Consider the following 14,342-nt stretch of genomic DNA (forward strand, 5'->3'; position numbering starts at 1 on the left):
TATATTTCTCATCTTGTTTCTACTATATTTCCTTATATCAAGTTGATGGATGGTTGGATCAACTTGGTAAGGTTTGTGGAGAAATGTAGTCATGACACTAAAGTTAAGGTAACTTACTTTTATAAACCTTCTCCTAATATTGTCAAAATCAATTATGATGGTTGTGCATTATCTAATTCGATAAGAATAAGAGGTGGTGGTGTCATTAGAGATCATCATGGTGGTTTCATTAGAGATCATCTTATTTATGGATATGCTACTTCATTGGGTCATGGAACTAACAACCAAGCAAAGCTTGAAACTGCTATTTGGGGTCTTTTATGGTACTTGAATAATGATTTCCGACATGTTATTCTGGAATTTTATTCAGAAAATATTATAAAATGTGTTTAACAGCATGCCAACCCTCCATGGAATATCTAACAATGTCTTGATAATCGCAGAGATCTCATTGCTCATTTTCAGAGTTTTACATATGACCACACTTATAGAGAGGCAAATTTTGTGGCTGATATGCTCTCTAAAACCAACCATACTTATGATAATATTAATAACATATTCAATATCCAATAACTCTCGAAGAAAGCTAGAGGATACTTCAGGCTTGATAAGCTGGGGATTCTAAATTTTAGAAGAAGGAAATTTGGAAGAATAAACGAACCTCCATAATTTCTTCTTTTTATTTTGCTGCACAGGTTTTCAGTTTATTTTCATCTTATCATCATCTACATTATTCTCCTTTTCTTGTAGAATTTATGATGTGGCTTAGTATTTTCTCAATTTTCTTCTTGCTTTGTAAGGGGAAAGTCTCCTTTATCTATGTTTTCATAGATTATATTGTACAGAGCAGAGTCCTCTCTTCTAGATGCTTAGATCTAGGTTTTATGTATAGAATTGGGGATAAGTCGACCGACCTTAGTAGCATAGTTGACTTTGGACCACTATAGGATTAAAGCTAAGGTCTATGTCCCTCTCTTTATATATCTTTTATGTTATTTATGGTAAGGCTTAGGGGTGTATGACTCAACCCCTGAATTCCACAGAAGGTGAGAGCCCCGGGTAAGGTTTGTTCCTAAAAAAATATATGGAATAATGTGATGATAATGATGATCTAATATGATTAGGTTATGGTATAACCTCCGTATACACCTACCAAGCCTTAGTGTTTCCAATTAGGACCCATGGGGAGGTGGCGGGTTTGCAACTCATTTACTTTCTTAGTACTCAATCTCATTCTAGATATCCATATCTCCACTTCAACTTGTGGGCTATGACAGAGGATTTTGTAAAAATGTAAAAAATGGTGTTTCCTCAATAGTGTCAATTTCTCAAAAATGTATTTATGATATGAGGATGTAATGCTCACAATCAAACAAATATAAAGATCTTAAATCCATCCTATATATATATATATATATATATATATATATACATGTGAGCTTAGAATCTACTCAATGTATCAACCATCCACGATTTAGCATAAGCAATGTATCAGTGGAATAGATATGTATGTAAAGCATATTTAATATCACATTAATCCCAACTTGTATATTTCGATTGTGAAGAAAGAAACCAATGCTTATACGAGACCAATAATATCATATAAAAACCCTCATATGGGCAACACACTATAAATATTATCTCAAATGAGCATCACGAATAATATAGGCCCACACACTGGCACACAACAACAATAATATCATTGAAATATAGTTTCCATGATTATTATCCATACCTATAGCATATTGTTAATATATATATATATATATATAATAACTACCTAGCTAGTGTGAAAAGAGTTAAGCCATAACCTACTTGGCGATGTTGAAGCACAAACTGTAATCGCTTCAATGCAGAGATTTTTTCTCTAGAGCGATCTCGAAATCAACTAAAACACACAAATATAGAATCTACGCGTTAAAAGAAAGACATAGATACCCTTACTATCTATTTTTAAATCGGGGTCAAAATGGAATTTTGAAATAAATTTTTTAAAGAAAGGGTAAAACCAAAATTTTTGTTTGGAAGAACCTTACTCATGATTAAAGAAAGTCATAGGAGAAAATTCAAGTGAAAACGGGTTTAAAATGAGGCATAAATAGAGTAAATAAGGCCTTTAGAGACAAAAATATCAAAATTTCGAATTGGAATTTTACATTATACAAATCAAAGTAAAATAATTGAAAGAGTGATTTAGAGCTTATCAAAGCTTGAAAATAAAAGAAATTGCTCAAAAATCACTCAACCCGAAACTCAAAGTCACAAAAAAGGGATTTTTTTAATCCTCCCATTCATGACCGCTAGAGAGGTTAAATGAATGCTAAAGAGGTTAAATTACCTCTTAATCAGTTATTTCTTAAACGTAGTTGACCGCTTTAGTGGTCCAGCCCAAAAGTAGAAAGCCGCTAAAGCAGTTGCACACCGCTGAAACGTCGATCACTAAAGAGGTCAATTATCCACTTTTGCGGTAGTCTCCCCAGCTATTAGCATCCGTTAAAGCATCACATGGGCCATTTAGGAGGCTACCGCTTTAGCTGTCCTATGACTAATAAAGCAGAAGCACCAGACACTAGCTACATCAGCAACTTTGCGAAGTTGCAAAGTTACCGATCCACCCTCAAGATTTATTTAGAATCCCATGAAGGCAAACTAAATATACTACAAGACCGATTCGAAATTCTGGACTTAATGACCCTATCAGATTTTTTAGGAGAGGTTGTTTTCACAAAATTGACTCCTTGGACCTAATTTTACTAATTTCCAAACCATGGTTCAAAATTAGATCCAAATGGTATAAAATCGAATCAACCATGCTACCAATCCAAAATCGACGTATGATTTCATAAAATCAAACCCACCATGCTACCAATCTAAAATTGATGTTTTGGATATATTGGCACAGTTCGATTTGCCATTCAACACTTAAAATATTAATTATTGATCAAAGTCAATTATAAGGCCTTTTCAAACTCTAAAAGTCACAAACTCATACAAAACATCCTGGATCGCATTAAGAATCATGTCAATCATCTCCACCTTGTAAACATCACATAACAAACACAATGAGGGATAAAGGGATCCAAAAATATTTTAAAAATTCACAAAATCGAGTCATTACAATAGTGAAAAAAAATAAAACTCTTCACAATAGAAATAAAATAGTAAAAAAAGATAGACTTCAGATAATATTTTTTGTCCAGAAATTGGGCAAACTACCACAAAGCAACATCAACTAGAATATAATAACCCTTTTGTACAAAACCTAAAGCAAGCAATAGCATTACTAGAGAACACAATTTTGGCCAAATCAGCAAACAGACATAGATAAATCAAGCAAATGATGTAATCATAGAAGTTCAAGGCATACAATGGCGTTGCTTCAATGACTTTCATCGGAAACCAAGATCCATCTGTATTTGAACATTAATGGTGGAAAAATCATTTTTCAATAAGTAATATGTATTTGTTGTATTTATACCATTGTCTAATAATTATTTTGTTATATATCCTATCCATAATTGTATCATTTTATCTGCATCTATTACACAGTCTAAATCTAAGAAGTTATAATAGTTTAGTTACTGTTGTTTCTTCCATTTTTTTTATCATCCCTTAATACCTTTTTACTTTCTTCAGTTAAATTTAAAACCCATAATTTTGCTGTTCTGAGCCATGGTAAGAATAACAAAAGAAAACTAACAAAATAGACAGGAAAAAAGAAATAGATAAAATAAAACAACAGACTACAGAAGAAATCCAAAAAATAGAAGAAATGAAAAATAATAGGATTGATAAATTAGAAAAAGAACTACAAATGCTAAAAGATCTATATGAAGAAAGACAGAAAGAAAAAGAATAAAAAGATAAAGAACAAAAATTATTAATTAAGATAAATCAATTTAAAGAAAAATTAGAAAATAAAGAATTAGAAACTAATGAAATTAAAATAAATACAATAGATGCTGAAGAAACAAATAATTATGATTCAGAAGATAGTGAAACATATACAGAAATCTTAACAAATATAGAAAAACTAGAAATTAATGAAAAAACAAGAAGTAATTAATAAAGAAAACTTAGAAAATACAAACACGGAAATAAAAACTCTTGATAAAAAAGACGATGAAAATATAATACCTGCTAAATTGATCTCTTATACCTATTTCATATTTTTTCAATATGTCTTCAATTTTCCTTAGTTATTTGTTTTAACCTTATTAATTCTTCTATATTATTTTTAAGGTATACTATATTCTCTATATTTTTGGTTTTTATGTAGTCAAGTAGATTCTTTTTTATTAGTGTTTCTATTAATCTTATTTGCTCCATATCTTTTCTACAATATTCTAAGTATTCTTAGTTTATCATTTTATCCAGTTGTAGTTGTAATTTTATAAATTTTTATGTAATAATTTATTTTAATTGTGCTATATTTGATATGTAATTCTATGTTATCTATGTGGTCAATAAGCATTTGTTGTTCATGTATAGTATTATATAAACCATCATTTGGATCTCCTTTTTTTAAGGTTAATTTTATCCTAAATAATCTTTCTTCTAATTGTCTTTTTCCTCTTTTAAGATGATTCCTGTAATTAATTTCTTCATATAGCCAACTTTGTCTTTCTCTAATTCTTCTAATATATTCTAATATTTTTTAATCTATATAATATCCATCTAAATAGTAATTATCTAGGTATAAATAGTAGCTATCATCATTTAAGTGTATTTGTTCTAATTCATCTTCGATCCAATTTTCTAATTCTTCATCTTCAATATCAAATACCTTTTCCCATATAATTTTCTTTATATCTACTATCTCTATATCCTTAAGTACATATAAAACAAGTATCTTACATTCATCTATCATTTCATTAGGTAAATTATAATTCATTTTTCATATGATGTTATTTTTCAAAATATTCCCTCCAATCATATACATAAAAAAACATGAACATCTTAGATCACTATATACTAGATTATTCATAAATAACGTGTTCTTCGGTCACTATGAGCATGGTAATCTAGATATTTTTTTCCTAAATACCGCCTCTACTCTGGTTACTCTCCTATCACGGCTTCTTTGCCTCACCGGTTTCACCTTTAGGATGGCATAGTTCTTGAGAATTTTTCTCCTTTTCCACTTTGCTAATAAACTTCTTAACAAGTTATTCTTCAAAAAATTCCACTATAAAGTAACAAATATGAGCTTATTTTATTATATCATAATTGTCAGGAATTTATGAATTTAGCTATTCATAATTATAAATAAAAATACCTGTTCTGGTAGATTTGATAAATCTGTGCTTTGCTAATCCATAGCTTAGTGTAAAACTGAATATCTTTATTGATTATATGAGAGAATATTTTTGTGTACAAGAAGACTTGCTTTCCATGTAGAGAGTCTTGCCTTATCTTTGGCAAATGACTTGCCTTTTTATAATTTACAAAACACGTAAATTGGGAGTCAGATATTGTGTAAGATTGATTTTAGAAAAGGCTCATTACTATAGATAGTTTATCCATCAATGTGAGATTGAGATGTATCATGATTTGAAGTAGCATTACTGGTGGGTAGTATGAAAAAGGATGTGGCATATTTTATAGCTCATTGTTTGTGTTGTCAATAAGTGAAGGACGAGCATAAAATATTGAGTGGTTTGCTTTAGATATTACCCATTCTTGAATGAAAGTGAGATAGGATCACTATGGACTTTGTGGTTGGGTTGCCTCATTCTTCTCATGGATTTTACAGTATTTGGGTCATTATCGATTGGCCAAATTGGCCCATGTTATCCCTATTAAGATCTCATCCAGTGTTGAGAGAATGTCCCATATCTTTGTATATGAGATCGTTCATCTTCATGGGGTACCCATTTCTATTATTTCAAATAGAGGCTTAGTGTTCACTTCTAGCTTCTGGTAGACCTTTCAGCTGGATTTGGGTACTAGGGTTGACCTTAGAAGAGCTATCCATTCCTAGGTTGATGGTCAGTCAGAGCGGACTTTTCAGGTTTTGGATGATATGCTTTATGCATGGGTTATGGATTTTAAAGGTTAGTAGGAGAAGCATTTTGCCTTGGAGGAGTTCCCTTATAATAATAGCTACCATTCAATAATAAAGGTTGATATTCTTAAGGCATTGTATGGTCGGCATTGTCGATCCTTTATTCGTTGGTTTAAGACTTCAGTGGTTAGACCACGTGGTACAGACTTTCTTTGTGAGTCTTTGGATAGAGTTCGGATGATTCAAGACAAGATTCAAGCGGCTCAGAGTAGACAAAAGAGTTATACAGGCCCTAGGCTACGTGCCTTTAAGTTTAGGGTTGGTGATCGAGTATTCCTCTATGTGTTACACATAAAAGAAGAGATGAGGTTTGGCAAGAGGGTCAAGCTTAGCCCTAGGTATATTAGACCATTTGAAATTCTTCGAATAGTTGGGGAGGTTACTTATGAGTTGGTCTTACATCCAGAATATTCAGCCATTCATTCAGTTTTTCATGTATCGATGTTTCGACAATATATTTTAAATGAGTCTCAAGTGCTTCATTGGGACTTGGTTTAGTTAGATGAGAGGTTAACTATTGTTGAAAAACCAGTCTCTATTTTAGCTAGGAATGCGAGATGGTTGTGTTCTAGATATATTCCTGAGGTTAAGATTTAGTGGAGACACCACCCTATTGAGGAGGCTATTTAAGAGGTCGATTCTAACATGCATAGTGTTTACCCTTAGCCTTTCAGCAATTAAAGTATTTTCTTTCCTTTAGCTTAAGGATGAACTATATTCCTTCACCTGAATTTGTAAATTTTCCATTTCTATGTTCCCTTCATCATAGTTGCTACATGTTGATTTTGAGGTTCAGAGATGGTTGCATAATTCTGGATGCAATTGGGAACGAGTTGTGTGATTTTGTGATTTTTAAAGGCTTGAGAAGCCATACAGTTGACTTGGGTCAACATTTGTTGTTTTTAGTATAGGATGGAAAATGACGTGCACCACAGATCTGAAATGTCAAAATTGAATTAGTAGCGGAATTGGTTTGGCTTTGGGTTATTTAAATCTTATGTCGACCTTTTGTTTGGAAAATAGGGAAAAGGGGTCCCGAAGGTTAATTTTGTGCAAAATACCTTTTAAAGAAAATCTGACGTCACCATTGATTCTGAAAAGTCAGCATTTGCCTAGTAGCATATATTGTTTAATTCTGTCAGGCCTAAATGAATTTCAAGGGTGCATTCAAAACATTCAAAACCATGCAAAATCAACTAGTTCATAGTTGATATTTGGTGCATGGATCCTTTTTTACAAATGCGGGCTCCTAGCGACAAATGTAGATAAGGAAATTGCCTATCATCGTAATCACGCGGTGTTGGCCTTGATCATGAAGGGTGATGGAATCCTTCCTCACAAACGCAATCTAGTTATTACAAACATGAAGCCCATACACGTGAAGGCCAATTTAAAGGTCTTTTAATCGTTGACACTAGAAAACGCAAAGTCTTGACTATGATTGCGTGATATTGCTCACTGAATAATATAAATACTAAATTTATGCAATTTACTCTATTTTTTGACCTCCAAGATTCGAAAAAAGTGATGTGTAGGAGGGTTTGAACATAGATTTTTGTGTGGATAACTTCTAAACTCACAATCTCACTATTCCTCATTGATTATATTTTAAAAAAAACCTTTAAATTATGATTTCAAAATGAAAATTGAGGGTTTTAACACTAAAATCGTGTGGACTCTTATAACCTTGGGAAATGTGTTTTAAAAATAAAATTCTGATGTTCCAACTTTTATTTTAAATCTCAGTTTTCAAACCCATTTTGGACCCGGCCCAAATATGGGCAATATGGGTATTGTTAGTTTTTTTGTAATGCGTAAATATTATATTTGAATGTTGTAGTTTGTTTTGTGGTTTTTTGTGAGGAGAAGGTTGTGTGTTGAAGCACTTTGTATCGGGATATCAACATTTCAAGGTAGGTTATGGCTTAATTTCTTTTAGATTGAGCTGGGTAGCTAAGGAATAAGTAAAGCAAACTATGGGTTCGGGAAAATAACTATGAGCTTTATATTTTGAGGTTATTTTATTGTTGTGTGCCTGTGCAGGGGGGTATATTTTGTTGTTCTTTGTTTATGATTTTTGATATTGTGTGTTGATCATGTGGGGGATTTATTTGACATCGTTGGCCTTACTATGTATCTAATTGCCTTTATTCTAGATATTATGATCGTATGGGGGCTTATTTTGCTAATCTAGGCCTTATTTGAGTATTGGATGCTTTTACCATGATAAAACTCGCAAGTTAGGGGTTGATATGATATTAACAATGTCAAGCATGCACATTTATTTTGATGATGCCCAATGGGAATTGATAATAAAGAATATTGAACATATCGAGCTAATTTATAGGCTCACTTGTGTATATATTTTGTTTTGGATGGATTGGATATCATCATTTGAGTTTATTATGAGAATTACATTTTTATTTTATACATATAGATTCACGAGATATTGGTACCAATTGGAAACACTATTTTTGAAAGAAAATGAGATACTTTCATGAAAACCTTCTCTGTGAACACGAGTCGGAGAGTAGAGTTGAGATTGATATTGAGATATGAGATTCAGCAAATGGGTTGTGAACCATCTGTGGGTATTACATGGTAGTAGCAAGCTCTATGGGTGTATACGAAATGTCATGCAATTGTTTTCGTCGTTCCTTAGGTTCCTTGACTAATGTTTTGTTTTCATGTATTTCTCCTTTATATCTGTGTTGTTGCAATTTTTGTGTACTAATATATCTTAGAAATTTTGTGGAAATGGTGTGTAGCACCATTTGGGACTTTTCTTCTTACAAATGATGTTCTCATAGTATATTTCACTTATCATATTTTCTACTTCGGCCAGTCAGCCTATGATGCCTATTGAGTACAAGTGGACCATATTCACTCCTACTATTCCCTTTTCGCGCAGATCCTACCATGAGTATGACTTACAGAGTCTGATTCATGTGGTAAAGCTAGTGACATTTCATGGTAATGGCCACTCTAGGCTTATCATAGTCAACTCCAGGCCTCTTCTATATATGAGTTGTTTTTTCAGAGACAGACTATGTATTTTTAGTTTTGAATATTACATTAGATACTCTTATACTATGACACCAGATTTTAGGATTGGATTTTACGGATTTGTTTTCTACAGGTTTCACTTGGGGTTTTATTAATGTATTTGTATATTCCTTTATTCTTTTGGGTAGCTGGCTTACTTATTAAGGTTGTGATGCAATAAGCGCTATCATGACCAATTTTGGGGTCGTTGCACCTAAAGAGTTTAGCCATGTACCCACTTTTCCACCCAATTTTACTCCACAAGGATATCGAAGAGTTATTTGCCAAGTCAAATTATTAAAGGAGAAATACTTCAGTTGCGGATTTTTCTATCCAATAGTTTGGGACATAATAACTAACTCTATCAGGGCTCAATTTGGTAGAACACCAAAGAGTTCATTGCATTACTCCAAATCCTATACAAGAAGGATTGATTTTCAACCCATGCAATTAATTTATCAACCACCAAAGCTGCAAGAATTTAATGTCAAAGGAGGCAACACATTGCCTACTTTATTGAGACTTATAGCAATGTTGGTATACATGGTGACTTCTTGGTAAAATAGTTTGTTTCCTCATTGAAAGGGAATACATTTGGCTAGTATATCAACCTGGAGCATTAATCAATTGATAGTTGGGGATAACTCTCAAGTAATTCCTCCATTGATTTTATTACATTCGACGAACAGTGAGCATGATAGAGTTGACTAGCACTAAGCAATGGAAGGATGAGACTATAGTGGATTACATCTACTTGTGGAGATCATTGAGTTTAGACTACAAAGACCACCTTCCTGAATTGTCAATTATGGAAATGTGTATTCATCAAATGCACTGGGGTCTTCTATACATACTACAAGGAGTTAGACCACACTCATTTGAAAAACATAAAACATGAGCGCATGAAATAGAGTTGAGCATCGTAAATCATATTAAGGTGCCTCCTTTTGTTAATCGTACAAGAAATTAGTTCAAGAAATATACAACTGAAAATATCCAAAATAAGGAATCTATGGCGGTGAAATTTACCCTTTAAAGGTCACAAACAATAAAAAGAGAAGAAAGATAAAACCCCGTGGCAATATCCAAGGGAATAAAAATGTCGTCGAAATTTGAAAAAGTTAGAAACAATGGTATACCCATTTGTAGATTCAGACGTACCTATGATTCTTAATGAATTGTTATCCAAGAAAGTCATTATTCTTCTTGAATTAAACAGACCAGAAGTAATCAATAAGGTCAACAATCCTAAATATTATAAGTTTCATCACATCATTGGGCACCCAATAAAAAAATGCTTCATTTTTAAGGATAGAATAATGGCACTATTAAGTGAAGGAAAAGTCATCATTGACATGGATGAAAATATGGATTCAAATCATTCTTGTGTGTTAGCCGATGAAAATTACTGCTTGATGTCACAGACTATAATAAGCAACTTCTTATTGTAATTTAGAATTTTCAAGCCAATTGAAGTTGATATTCCAAAAACAGGATTAAGACCAATAAATATAGATAACAACTCAAATGAGGATAAGGATGATGGTTGGAAATTTGTTTCTCATAAGAAATAAAGACTTCAAGGGTTCCAAGGATATGACTTTCTATGCCAAAAATAATGAGGAGCAATGTGGATGATCTATGACCATAAAAAATTATTAACTTTGGTATTAGCAAGAAGATTAATAGTATTTTGTCATAAAAAGTTTAAATGTCTACCACATAGCTAGATTTTTTTTTGAAAATATTCCTTCAAGATAGTCAAATTTGTGTAACACGCATAATTTATAGCATGAGGGAAATAAAGAAAATCAAAGAAAAGTGGTATCCTACAATGGCACGAGATCAACATGCTAAGATAGAAGTCGTATCATGTTTTAGTTAATTTAATTCACAAATAATGACTTATTGTTAGGGTCTAACATGCATAACAGTCCTTTGTTTGTCATACGAGGTATTCAAGAATAATATCTCAATCATATAGTGATCAATAATGGTTTAGTAGTTCATATGATGCCGAAGAAATCACTCAAAAGGTTTTGTATCTCCATTGATAAACTGTCCAAAACTATCATAATAATCCAAGGTTTTAATCAAAAAGGAGAATGAGCCATGGAAAGATTTTTGTAGGGTTGGATATTGGAAACATGAAATCAAACATTTTGGTTCCTGTTAGATTCCAAAACATCCTATAACATGCTTCCTGGATACCCTAGATGCATGAAAATGGAATGGTGTCATCTACTTGGCATCAATGCATAAAGTATATGAGGACGGTAAAGTAATTAAAATTGATGCAAATATCAATCCTTCCACTAAAAAAGAGTTATACTTTGCAGACGTAAAATTATACTTTGATTCTTTTGAATTAGTATGGATAAACCAACACCAACCAACACAACTAATGCTAATTCAAAAGAAGACTTATAAGTTCCACGAATTGTTTTTAAGATGTCTAAGGAAAAAACTGGAAAAATCTCCAACAAACTTTCATCATCCCAATGAGACATGCAAATAAAGATGAATAAGGAACTTTTAATTTTTTCCTACATTTCATATAAGCATAAATATGAGGGGAATAAACTTTCTAGAAGCATGTGCTAATATGTTCCCCCTCTAAAGAAAGAAATGGTTGGCAATTCCAGTTGTGCAAGTCCCATCTGTTACTCCTGAATCATTAAAAATTGATGCTTTAGTTTATATATGAAAGGTCACTTGGATTAAAAGGACTTTATACTAATTAAAAAATTAGCCTATGCCTTTTCTAATTTTACATGGGTATGAAGATTCAAAGTTAAAGTCATTGGTGAAAAAGTATATGGGCTTACGGATTCCCAAATAAAGTTGAGAAAGAAAGGGAATTATATCCCCACTCATAAGTTTGGGTTGGGATTCAGATCACCAGAGCCTCTTTGAATTTTAACTAAGAAAGAAAAGAAAAAAACCTTATTACACCACATCTCAAAAAAAGGGCAAAGAAAGGTGAAAATGAGAAAGCACAAGAATGAATGTAACTCTTTTACCGTATAGGAATCAACGCCTTATGTCCTTGTATTTGACAAGTTTGTACCAAAAAAATGGAAATAGAGCTACTGACCATGTGAAAGGGGATGTCGCTACTTTTAAAGCCTCTATCATTCATCACTTAGGAACCATGATGAATCCATTATCTAGAAATATATATTTGAACATGAAAACCAATGTTTTTATTCAATTTTTTTTGACAAGAAAATTCTTGTGCTTTTCCTTTAAGTATAAAAAGAAATGCTATTTTATCAATTACCACAGATGGTCCATTGAAGGTAAAAAGAAGAACCCTTACTCTTACTAACCAGTATCGGGGACACATAAATAAGAACTAAGAAAAAGTCACCATATCATATCACATAATGGTGGATGATAATACAAGTCGTGATGAAGAGGATGATGATGTTCAAAAATATCCCCTTTAGCTAAAAGATAATCTACTGTCGATTGTAGATGAATTCAAGGAGATAAATCTTCGTAATCTAGAGAATACACTCCCAACCTTTGTTAGAGTACTTCACACACCTCAAGTGAAGAGGTAATATTTAATGTTTTTTATTGAATACAAAGAGTCTTAACTTGGTCGTACAAAGAAAAACCAAGTCTTAGTTGTAACACCCAAAAATCTAAGCTAAGATTAGAATAATTATTCAAGTAGATGTAAAATCAAACATCATTTTTAGTGGTATGATAATATATTTAGACATGTATTAAGGCCACAAGTAACTCCTATATCATGTCCAAGTTGAATATTCTTTTATCGATTAATGTTTTGTGAGTAATATCCCTATAGTCAACTTCAATAGATCATAAGTCCTAAATTCTAAGGTGTTTTTAATCTCAATTCCCATAAAATGATATATATTTGTATTATCTCTCCAACATATCTAGTTTTTCCTAAATCAAATATTTCAGTAAAAAGTTATGACCATATTAGTGAAGCACTGTCCAATAGTGAGAGCCTACAAATATAGGTCTTATAAGGCCAATATAGTTTAGTGTCACTTTAAGTCCAACATTAGAATAGGTTCTATTCCCCTTAGACTAAAAAGTATTAGGAGGGTTCTCCTAAAAAGGTCACTGGTACATTATAAGTCTTTCATATTTATGTTTATGCACTATTATATCCTGGAGCCATACTTTTCTTTTTGGCTCCCCATATAGTAGTAGACTATGGTGCCAGCCCTAAAATCCTCTCAAATCCACTCTCATTCTCTACTCTAGTCTATTGTTCAGTCTTATCTAGATGGGTATATAGAAATGACCCTATCATAGTTTTTATAGTAAGTCATCTCAGAATTTTTTATGTTATTATCGGCATAGATTGTCTCCACTCTTATTATACCTTATTACATTGTAGAAATAAAGTATTCTGGTTATAATTCCTAGGGCCAGTCTTAGAGTGGAAGGGTTGTACCTTAGTTCCAATAGGTCGGTTCATCTCTTACCTTAAATAAAGGAAAAAAAATATCAAAGAGTGCATCTATCATCTTTTTTGTGTTAATGATTCAAAGTTCAAGACCGCAACTCTTGATTCAGTTCCAAAGGTATGTGAATTTCTATAAGTATGTCATGAATAAATCTCCTCCCAAACACAAACCTATTTTAATTTCACCCTATGGAATGACTTCAACAGATCTTAATAAGTAGATGTAATAGTAGAAAGATCTCCTAGACAAGGGTTTCATCAGGAACAGTTTTTCCTTATGGAGTGCTCTTGAGTTTTTTATACACAAAAAAGACGATTCTATCAGAATGTCGATCACCTAACATTAGTTGAAAAAATTCACAATCAAAAATAAGTATGTCATACCTAGAATTGATGATTTATTTGAAAAACTATAGGTACCATATAATTTTCTAAGATAAACCTCAGATCAGGCTATCATTAGCTTAGAGTTAGAAAACATGACATACTAAAGATAGCCTTGAACTAGGTATGGTCACTTTGAATTTTTTGTTATGTTATTTGGACTATAAAATGCACCTTCAAATTTAATGGACTCGATGAACAAAGTGATAAAAAAAATTACTAAGATATGTCCAATATAGTGTTCAATGATGACATCCTTATTTATTTCTCAGTGTGAGGGTGATTACGCAGACCATTTTAGGATTGTCTTGAAAATGCTTAAAGATTGTCAGCTATTCACTAAGTTCAGCAAGTGTGAATTCTATTTGAAATCAGTAACATTCCTTGGTC

The sequence above is a fragment of the Capsicum annuum genome, chromosome 12 (assembly GCF_002878395.1).
Source record: "Capsicum annuum cultivar UCD-10X-F1 chromosome 12, UCD10Xv1.1, whole genome shotgun sequence".
Classification (NCBI taxonomy): domain Eukaryota; kingdom Viridiplantae; phylum Streptophyta; class Magnoliopsida; order Solanales; family Solanaceae; genus Capsicum; species Capsicum annuum.